At 31.9% G+C, this 10,000-nt stretch overlaps 5 non-coding genes across 5 annotated transcripts in view; all 5 read right to left on the bottom strand.

Moving 5' to 3' along the window:
- Positions 1-432, bottom strand: part of LOC145845812 (large subunit ribosomal RNA) — a 3,631-nt gene extending 3,199 nt beyond the window's left edge. Inside the window, exon 1 of the ribosomal RNA XR_014370511.1 lies at positions 1-432. This exon is cut by the window's left edge and continues 3,199 nt beyond it. This is a non-coding gene — a ribosomal RNA (large subunit ribosomal RNA).
- A 222-nt stretch (positions 433-654) lies between these two features.
- LOC145845829 (5.8S ribosomal RNA) lies at positions 655-807 on the bottom strand. The gene has a single exon (XR_014370526.1). It is a non-coding gene; the product is annotated as a 5.8S ribosomal RNA (ribosomal RNA).
- Positions 808-989: 182 nt separating this feature from the next.
- Positions 990-2,797, bottom strand: LOC145845854 (small subunit ribosomal RNA). Its single transcript, XR_014370549.1, has one exon. It is a non-coding gene; the product is annotated as a small subunit ribosomal RNA (ribosomal RNA).
- A 4,079-nt stretch (positions 2,798-6,876) lies between these two features.
- Positions 6,877-6,995, bottom strand: LOC145845816 (5S ribosomal RNA). Its single transcript, XR_014370514.1, has one exon. It is a non-coding gene; the product is annotated as a 5S ribosomal RNA (ribosomal RNA).
- Positions 6,996-9,741: 2,746 nt separating this feature from the next.
- On the bottom strand, positions 9,742-9,860 carry LOC145845859 (5S ribosomal RNA). Its single transcript, XR_014370554.1, has one exon. It is a non-coding gene; the product is annotated as a 5S ribosomal RNA (ribosomal RNA).
- Between the last annotated feature and the right edge of the window lie 140 nt (positions 9,861-10,000).

Here is a 10,000-nt window from a genome sequence, read left to right as displayed (position 1 = left end):
CCGTTTGCCTCCAAGCGGTTTCACGTACTCTTTAACTCTCTCTTCAAAGTGCTTTTCAACTTTCCCTCACGGTACTTGTTCGCTATCGGTCTCGAGCCAGTATTTAGCCTTAGATGGAGTTTACCACCCGCTTAGGGCTGCATTTCCAAACAACCCGACTCCGGGAAAACCGCTAGGACGAATTACGACCGCCGCCAAGGGCCTAACACCCGCTCTGGGAAAAGGCCTCGATCAGAAGAACGTGGGCAGTCGTTGGTTCGCCGCATGCTGAATTCCATACGCTACATTTCCTCGCCCTCCAAAAAGGCTCGGATTTAGCGCTGGGCTTATCCCGCTTCACTCGCCGTTACTAGGGGAATCCTTGTTAGTTTCTTTTCCTCCGCTTAGTGATATGCTTAAGTTCAGCGGGTCGTCCCGCCCGATCTCAGGTCAAAAGTGATGTACTATAAAAGTACATGCGCTTTGTACGTCGGCCTTTTGAAGTCACTTAACTTATTCTCGAGCACCTACCGTCGTTGCTACCTCACCCGAGGCCAGCAGGCTGCTCACGCTTCAGCTGTGAAATCGCCAGACCAGCTGTCTTTGACGACACGCTCCTTAATACAGAAACGAGTCGCAGGCACTTTCAAACTAATGAAAGGATCGGTGTGTTAAAGACCCTGAGACGGACGTGGCCCCAGGATTACCCGAGGCCGCAATACGCGTTCAGAATATCGATGCTCAATGTGTCCTGCAATTCACATTACTTCTCGGAGCTAGCTCCGTCCTTCATCGACGCTCGAGCCGAGTGATCCACCGCTAAGAGATCTCTCGTGTTAATCAATCTCAATGCAACCAAAAAATCGTGTTCAAAAAGAAGCGGCCGCGCCAGCACTTGCGTGCTGAATTATTACTCCCGCTGTCAGGAAGCAACGCGACCGAACTATAACAGTTACAGGGCTCGGTCCCTTCGAAGAAGAGACGTCGCTTGAAATCAAATTTCGATTCGTTAATGATCCTTCCGCAGGTTCACCTACGGAAACCTTGTTACGACTTTTACTTCCTCTAAATGATCAAGTTCGATCGTCTTTTCGAACACCGGCGAGTGCGTTGCCGCACGTACCAGGCTCAATCGGAGGACCTCACTAAACCATTCAATCGGTAGTAGCGACGGGCGGTGTGTACAAAGGGCAGGGACGTAATCAACGCAAGCTAATGACTCGCGCTTACTGGGAATTCCTCGTTCAAGGGAAACAATTGCAAGTCCCTATCCCTAGCACGACCGGGGTTCAACGGATTACCCGGACCTTTCGGCCTAGGGAACACACGATGATCCGGTCAGTGTAGCGCGCGTGCGGCCCCGAACATCTAAGGGCATCACAGACCTGTTATTGCTCAATCTCGTGTGGCTAAACGCCACTAGTCCCTCTAAGAAGTTGTCTCCGACCCAATGGGTCGAGCAGCTATTTAGCAAGTAAGAGTCTCGTTCGTTATCGGAATTAACCAGACAAATCGCTCCACCAACTAAGAACGGCCATGCACCACCACCCACAGAATCAAGAAAGAGCTCTCAATCTGTCAATCCTCGCTGTGTCCGGGCCGGGTGAGATTTCCCGTGTTGAGTCAAATTAAGCCGCAGGCTCCACTCCTGGTGGTGCCCTTCCGTCAATTCCTTTAAGTTTCAGCTTTGCAACCATACTTCCCCCGGAACCCAAAGACTTTGGTTTCCCGGAAGCTGCCGGACAGTTCTTAAGTTCGACACTGCCCGATCGCTAGTCGGCATCGTTTAAGGTCAGAACTAGGACGGTATCTGATCGTCTTCGAACCTCTGACTTTCGCTCTTGATTAAAGAAAACATTCTTGGCAAATGCTTTCGCAGTCGTTCGTCTTGCGCCGATCCAAGAATTTCACCTCTAACGGCACAGTACGGATGCCCCCGTCCGTTCCTATTAATCATTACCTCGTGCTCCGAAAACCAACAAAATAGAACCGAGGTCCTATTCCATTATTCCATGCAACATTATACAAGCGTAAAGCCTGCTTTGAACACTCTAATTTTTTCAAGGTAAACTTGCCGGACCACCGCAACACTCAGTTAAGAGCACCGCGAAGGCACCGACCAACAAGAACAACGAGGCCAGTGCTAGCCTTTCGACCGACCAACCTCGCCGTCCCTATATCCAACTACGAGCTTTTCAACCGCAACAACTTAAATATACACTTTTGGAGCTGGAATTACCGCGGCTGCTGGCACCAGACTTGCCCTCCAATGGATACTCGTTAAAAAGTTTAAAGTGTACTCATTCCAATTGCAGGACCTCGTACGAGGTCTGCATTGTTATTTTTCGTCACTACCTCCCCGAGCCGGGAATGGGTAATTTGCGCGCCTGCTGCCTTCCTTGGATGTGGTAGCCGTTTCTCAGGCTCCCTCTCCGGAATCGAACCCTGATTCTCCGTCACCCGTTACAACCTCGGTAGGCCGATACCGTACCGACGATAGTTGATAGGGCAGTTGCTTTAATGAGATGTCGCCAGCACTAGGCCGTGCGATCCGCAAGCTTATCCAGAGTCACCATTGTAACGACCCGAAAGCCGGTTAGTTTTGGTCTGATAAATGCGCGCCTCACGTCAGTTCGGCGCTTTACGCATGTATTAGCTCTAGAATTGCCACAGTTATCCATGTAAAAGCGTACAATCAAATGAACCATAACTGATTTAATGAGCCATTCGCAGTTTCACTGTACGTGAGCTCGTACTTACACTTGCATGGCTTAATCTTTGAGACAAGCATATGACTACTGGCAGGATCAACCAGATAACTATCCGAGGGCTTTTAAACCCGTTGCTCGACTGAGCGTTTTTACTGTATAAATACAGACCTTTTCTATCACTCGGCTTAAAAGCCTTGCGAACGTTACTGAAAGTCGGCGCCGGCCTTTTGCTGTTTAAAGCGCCAGCCCGCGTCGACTGCAGCATGCAGCTATACAACTGACTGTTCTTTCTCCCGACCAACCGTTTGCCTTCTGCCGGTTAACTCGTCAGCAGCAACACGCCATCTGTCTGCTGCAGTTACCCGCCTCGAGCCGTGCCTGCCTGCGTCGGCTACTCGTCTCGACGACTTCGCAAAGCTATAAGCCTACCGCCGCTGGACGCTTGTAGTTTTTCATACGCTGCTCCAATGCGTTTACATAGCACGTTCGCCGCCGCTGCAATAGCCGCGCCTCGGGTGCTAAACAGTAATGCTTTAAGCCCGCTTTCTCGTCAAGTCGACCGAACGCACAAACACGTCTCTCTCACTAGTGTAAAGTAATGCATACGTGTATGATGCTCAAATGTTGTTGTTGAACTTTTTTTGCCGATTTTTCCCGATTTTTTTTAAATTTCTTTGTTTCTTTTCAATTTTTTTAATATTTTAAGCTTATTTATGCTACGTTTAAATGTTTTAATACTTTTTTTATACTTTATTTAATATGTTTAAAAGAAATAAATAAAAAATAATATATATAAACTACTTTTTTTTAATGTTTTAAATATGTTTGTTTATTATAAATAAACTTTATTTGTATTATTTTTTATTTAAACTTACTTTTTAAATCTTAATATTTGTTTTATCGTTTTAAGCACATTGCGATAAATATAATAAACAAAAAATTGAATAAAAATAATAATAATAATAAAAAAAAAAAAAAACATAAGCTTATTTTATATGTTTTATTTTATTTTTATTTAAACTTACTTTTCAAACCTTAATACTCGTTTTATTTTTTTAAGCAGATTGCGATAAATATAATAAACAAACAGTTAAATAAAAATAAAATAAAAAAGTCAAACATAAGCTTATTTTATATGTTTCATTTTATCTTTATTTAAACTTACTTTTTAAACCTTTATAGTTGTTTTATTTTTTAAGCACATCGCGATAGATATAATAAACAAACAATGAAATAAAAATAATAATAATAATAATAATAATAAATCATAAGCTTATTTTGTATGTTTCATTTTATTTTATTTAAAACTTACAATTTAAACCTTTGTATTTGTTCTATTCTTTTAAGCACATCGCGATAAATATAATAAACAAACAGTTAAATAAAAATAAAATAAAAAAGTCAAACATAAGCTTATTTTATATGTTTCATTTTATCTTTATTTAAACTTACTTTTTAAACCTTTATAGTTGTTTTATTTTTTAAGCACATCGCGATAGATATAATAAACAAACAATGAAATAAAAATAATAATAATAATAATAATAATAAATCATAAGCTTATTTTGTATGTTTCATTTTATTTTATTTAAAACTTACAATTTAAACCTTTGTATTTGTTCTATTCTTTTAAGCACATCGCGATAAATATAATAAACAAACAGTTAAATAAAAATAAAATAAAAAAGTCAAACATAAGCTTATTTTATATGTTTCATTTTATCTTTATTTAAACTTACTTTTTAAACCTTTATAGTTGTTTTATTTTTTAAGCACATCGCGATAGATATAATAAACAAACAATGAAATAAAAATAATAATAATAATAATAATAATAAATCATAAGCTTATTTTGTATGTTTCATTTTATTTTATTTAAAACTTACAATTTAAACCTTTGTATTTGTTCTATTCTTTTAAGCACATCGCGATAAATATAATAAGCAAACAATTAAATAAAAATAATAATAATAATAAAAAAATCATAAACTTATTTTATATGTTTCATTTTATTTTTATTTAAACTTACTTTTTAAACCTTTATAGTTGTTTTATTCTTTTAAGCACATTGCGATAAGTATAATAAACAAACAATTGAATAAAAATAATAACAAATAAATAAAACAATACGGCTAAACTATAAAAAGAAAACTAAATAACTGATAAATACTTGTAAAATATTATTTGAAACATGTATTTTGAAACCCAACACGATTGAAATATAATTATAGCAATAAATAAAAACTTTTTATAAACAATTCAAACAAATTTACAATAAATCTAATGTATTTTTTTATAACTTTCTTTTAACTTACCTTTTTATTGAATAAGCAACTAAGCTGATAGCATAATAACTATCAAGAATAACCTTAAAATAAATAATATATTTTTTATTTAATTATAAAGTAGTCTCCCTTTTTGCTTCTGGTTTAATCAAAGTTATATAACACATACTATAGTAAGTTAAATAAAGTAACTAAATAGAATTGTATAATTTAATAACTTTAAAATAACTATCAAAACAACTAAATATTTAGTATACAATTGATATGTAAATTGTGTAGTTAATTGAAAGTAGTCTCCTTATTTGCTTCTGGTTTTACTTAAGTTACATAACATTAAATAAACATATTTAATAAACGTAACCATCAATACTGTCATTTAAATAAAACTAAGTACAAATACATTGAATTAACATTGCTAGTATCTGTTGGTAACAATAAATAACCTATTATGACTCACAATACAACAGTGCGAAATTTATTTTTCATTTGATTTTTCAGGTATTTTATTTGTGGAAATAAACTATTTTATTACATTAGAAACTAATTGAATTTTTCCTATAACTATACCTATTATTATGTTTAATATGCTTAAAAGTATTAAATAAAATGTCGCGATTATATAATAAACAAACAATCGAACAAACAAACAAATAAAAATAAAAATGAACTATTTTTTTAAACTTATATTTCAACTATATGTCTTATTTTATTTTCATTTAAACTTACTTTTAAACCTCAGTATTTGTTATATATATTTAAACACAATACGATAAACTATAAAACAAACAACAAAATAATATAATCACACTAAGCAAATAGCTAGAATAAAAATAAATAGTTCAATATATATGTCATATTTCTTGCATTTTTAAAAACTTGTTACTTGTTAAACATATTTATTTAAACATGCTTCTTTAAAATATAAAACTAACAGTTCTACAAATAAAGAAATTAAAATTATAACATAACACAATACACATAACACTAACTTTTCATAAATTAGATATGCAAATATGAACAAAATAATAACTAAATTGTAAACTGTGAACTTATAATAATAATTGCATATTCACTATTCAGAATAGCTTTTTATTTAATACACAACTGGTTTGCAAATTGTGTAGTTTATTGAAAATATAATCCCGTTTTTGCTTCTGGTTTAAATAAAGTTATACAACACATACTAAAAGTGAATTAAATAAAGTAATTCACTACTATCTATTAAATAAAACTAATTTACAAAATACATTAAATTAAAGTGAACTTATAAACTTATAATAATAATTGCATATTCACATTTAAATATAGTATACAATTGTTTTGTAAATTGTGTTGGTTCCATTCAAGTACTCTACTTTATTGTTTTGTTTTAGTTTAGTTTAAGCCTAGTTATATCACATTCAATACACATAATAAAGTAAATCAAATAAACTCTATAAATTTAAACTAATTAGGAATACATTTAATTAACATAGAACATTAAAAAGACTTTGCTAGTATCTGTTGGTAACAGTAAATAACTTATTATGACTCACAATACAAAATTGCAAAATTTATTTTCGTTTGATTTTTCAAGTAGCCACGCTTTTACTTGTTTGTGGACAAAAAGACTTTTAAGTTTTAGTATAAAAGATATAATTGTATTAATTTTAACTCAGAAAATTGTACTCTACAAGATGGTGCCATTATTTTTTCGATATCTCAAACTGGTCAAACCACTTTTTTAGCGCTCTAATTGGTTTAAACAGCAAATAACGTTATCTGATTGGCATAGGTTTTTATTTGCTAATAACTAGATTTTTCTTTTCTTTTAAGCGTTAAAGAAATGTAAATAAACGAGTAATAAGTATAAATAGGTCAGAAAGAAAAATAATCCAAAAAAGATGAAGTCAAAAAGCAAAAGCCTACGGCACGTGGTATTCCCAAGCGGTCACCCATCTAAGTACTAACCACGCCCGACACTGCTTAACTTCCCAGATCGGACGAGATGGGGTGTGCTCAGTGTGGTATGGTCGTAGGCGTTTGAAAGCGTTTACAAGCCTTTATAAACCCTTCGGTTTGTTTAAAAAACATATTTGCATTTGATTTACAATCAATTTGATATTTTAAAATTATTCCTTATAAAATTTTAACCTGAATTAACTTTTTTTTTGTTTTTTTAATCAACAGTTACTCCCAAACTGTACTAAAACTGTATTGTAACTGTACAAAAGTGTTTGTTTAAATAATTGTTATCTATAAATTACCTAAGACCAGGACAAGTAGAAGTAAAGTTTATTGAATTATTATATTATTGAATAAAATAAAATCGTAAAATAAAATAATACAATATGTTTACAATTTGTCATTGATCTATCCATTTATGTTATTGCATTACAAATACAAACATTGCATACATTCAAGAGTATTATTCATCAATCTTTTCAATATAATAAGTTTTAAATTTATATTTATTTTTGAATAATTCCTGACATTTTAGATTACCTGAGATTTTTTTTTAGTTAAATTAATTTTAGTAATTAAATACTTGACGTTCGATTTTGTTTAATTTGATAACTCAACCATGTTTATTTTTTTTTACTAATTTAAAAGAACTATTAAACTAAAAGACATTACATACAGCTTCTAAAAGTTTTAAACACCTCAAAAAATATTATTATTTTAAAGATATATTAAAGAACTAAACAGATATTACTCCTAAAAAATCTTGTTAATAATATATAAAAAGTACTCAAAGTCAGACTCGGAAATATATATACTGTTGTATATCTTACTTGAAGTTCACTGTAATTGACACTAACAAAATTGACACTAACAAAATTATAAAAATCAACCTATTTATATAGCAAAATATTTCTTTATCTTTGACGTGGCGCGGTGGGTCAGTGGTCTCATCAGCTGACTCATAAGCAGAAGGTTGAGAGATCGAATCCCGCTAGTCGTCACGTAACACCACTATCGTTCAATGTTCGGGCTTCAAATTCTTTGAGATTATACTGTACTATTTATCTATCTAACTAATCTATCTAACAAATGTTGTTCAATCTAGGTTGTGGGTACTTGGGTCGAGTAATGCCTTTGACCTACAATCTGTTGTTGATTGTCAACATTCCTCTATCTATCAATAATGATTATATTCAATATTAAATGTTGATTAATTCAGTTGTAAGAAAACCAGTGCGCTGGTTAGGTTGGGTAAGGCCTTCGACTTACAATCTTGGGGATTATCAACGTTCATCACAAGTACAGTAACGATCTCATTGAATTTCCAGTTGGAACATTGGATTGTAGTGGTGGCCTACTTTGTAGGTTTTTTGCCTAGTTTGTTTTTTGCCTAGTAGTGTTTGCCTAGTTTGACAAACTATTGTATATATATTGTATAACTTTATTTGTATTATTTTTTATTTAAATTACTACTTATTATTAAAGAATTAAATTTTCTTAGAAAAAAAAACTATGTATTTTAACTAATGCTTATTTTATATGTTTTGTTTTATTTTTATTCAAACTTACTTTAAACCTCTGTATTTTTTATACAATACGATTAAACTATATAACAGAAAAATAATTAAATAATCAAACTATTGAATAAGCAGTTAATTAGTGTGTTTTTTATGCTTCTTTCATTTTTAACTTACTTTTTAACCATATTTCTTTTATTAAAGTATAAAACTAACAGTTACTAAAATAAAATAATCATAAAGCCAATACACAAAACACTAATTTAAATATGCAAACATGAATATAGTTATGAAGTAAAGTTATTCAAAGCTTATAATTGTGAAGCTTTTGTATAATATTTCAACTACAGTGAACTTCAAGTAATTTAATAAGTTTTTTTTTTGTAATAACTACAAAATTGGTATTTTATTTTATTATTAGCAACTAAATATTTATATTTATTATACTTAAAAAAAAACTTCTATACTAACTCTAATATTGATATTTCAAAGCATATTAAAACATACAAACTTTACCAACTAAATATTTATTTTTATTTTTATTATTATAACTTTCAAACATAAGCTTGTATACCTTATATACCTATATACCTCATATAGTAGGCTTGACATAACATAACATTATTTAATTCTTTTTGTTTGAAATAAACTCATTTAGTTATTAGTAAATTACAACATAAATGTTTATAACAATAAAACTAAGATTTAGCTTTTGAGTTAGTAAACTTTGATAGTTTTCTTTTAATAGTTTAACAGTCCTTATTTAAGTTCAAACAAAATTGCTGTATATTTAATACACATACAAAAGTAAACTAAGTAAACGTAATTCAATAGTTTCTATTAAGTAAAAGTAATTACAAATACATTAAGTTAATACAAAACTTTAAATAGCTTTTGCTAGTATCTGTTGGTAACAGTAAATAACTTATTATGACTCACAATACAAAAGTGCAAAATTTATTTTCGTTTGATTTTTCAAGTAGCCACGCTTTTATTTGTTTGTGGACAAAAAGACTTTTAAGTTTTAGTATAAAAGACTAATTGTATTAATTTTTACTCAGAAAATTGTACTCTACAAGATGGTGCCATTATTTTTTCGATATCTCAAACTGGTCAAACCACTTTTTTAGCGCTCTAATTGGTTTAAACAGCAAATAATGTTATCTGATTGGCTTTTGGTTTTTGTTTGCTAATAACTAGAATTTTCTTTTCTTTTAAGCGTTAAAGAAATGTCAATAAATGAAAAATAAGTGTAAACAAGTCAGAAAGAAAAATAGTACAAAAAAGATGAATTCAAAAAGCAAAAGCCTACGGCACGTGGTATTCCCAAGCGGTCACCCATCTAAGTACTAACCACGCCCGACACTGCTTAACTTCCCAGATCGGACGAGATGGGGTGTGCTCAGTGTGGTATGGTCGTAGGCGTTTGAGAGCGTTTACAAGCCTTTATAAACCCTTCGGTTTGTTTAAAAAACCTATTTGCACTTAATTTACAATCGATTTGATATTTTAAAATTAATCCTTATAAAATTTAATTTGATGTAAGTATTTTTTTTATTAAAAC

Source organism: Thalia democratica, unplaced genomic scaffold (genome assembly GCF_965202585.1).
Source record: "Thalia democratica unplaced genomic scaffold, ktThaDemo2.hap1.1 HAP1_SCAFFOLD_171, whole genome shotgun sequence".
Lineage (NCBI taxonomy): Eukaryota > Metazoa > Chordata > Thaliacea > Salpida > Salpidae > Thalia > Thalia democratica.
Note: the sequence above shows the minus strand (reverse complement) of the source record. Positions and strands in the feature narration are given on the sequence as shown.